This window comes from Tarenaya hassleriana, unplaced genomic scaffold (genome assembly GCF_000463585.1).
Source record: "Tarenaya hassleriana unplaced genomic scaffold, ASM46358v1 Cleome60, whole genome shotgun sequence".
NCBI lineage: Eukaryota > Viridiplantae > Streptophyta > Magnoliopsida > Brassicales > Cleomaceae > Tarenaya > Tarenaya hassleriana.
Window position 1 is genome coordinate 445,885 of NW_010968506.1, and position 895 is coordinate 446,779.

An 895-nucleotide genomic window follows, 5' to 3' on the forward strand; every position below is an offset into this window, starting at 1 on the left:
TCGTTCTGATGCTTCAACCAAGCATCACGAACGGCTCTCGCGGCGTTGGCCGGGGGCTCAGTAGGAAGAGCCCCTTCCAGGACATACATCTTCTTCTCGTTTCTGAGAACAATTCTCAAGGTCCGATACCAGTCTAAGAAGTTCGTCCCGGTCAGCTTATCCTTCTCAAGGATAGATCGCAATGACACGGTTGGTACACTACCACCTGTCGCCATGTCCTACAGAGATAAACAGAACAACACAATATGCAATATCAATTAGTACAATTACTATCACTACAAAAAAACCCTCGAATTCCAACGGATTTGTCCGTTGGAAAATTTCCAACGGATTTTCAACGGTTTTCAACAGCGTTTCAACAACGATTTCCGTTGAAAATTTCCAACGGGTATCCGTTGGAAACACCCGTTGGAAATTTTTAACGGAATTTTCAACGTATTCAATTGAAAAATTAGGTTGGAAATTTCCAACGGATATCCGTTGGAAATTTTCAACGGATTAACGTTGGAAAAATCGGTTGCAAATTTTTAACGGAGTTCCAACGGATGCCGGTTAGAAATGTTTTTGGAAATTTTTTAAAAAAATTCCAACCGAATTCCAACGGATGCCGGTTGGAAATTTTTTTGGAAATTTTTTTTAAAAAAATTCCAACCGAGTTCCAACGGATGCCGGTTAGAAATTTTTTTGAAAATTTTAAAAAAAATTCCAACGGAATTCCGACGGATATCGGTTGGAAATTTGGATTTTAATTGAAAAATCAATTGAAATATATATATATATATATATATTCGAATTCATATATATATATATATGTATAATATATATTTGCTATATATATATATAAAATATATATATACAAAATATACATGTATTTATATATCATCCCTTCCCATGT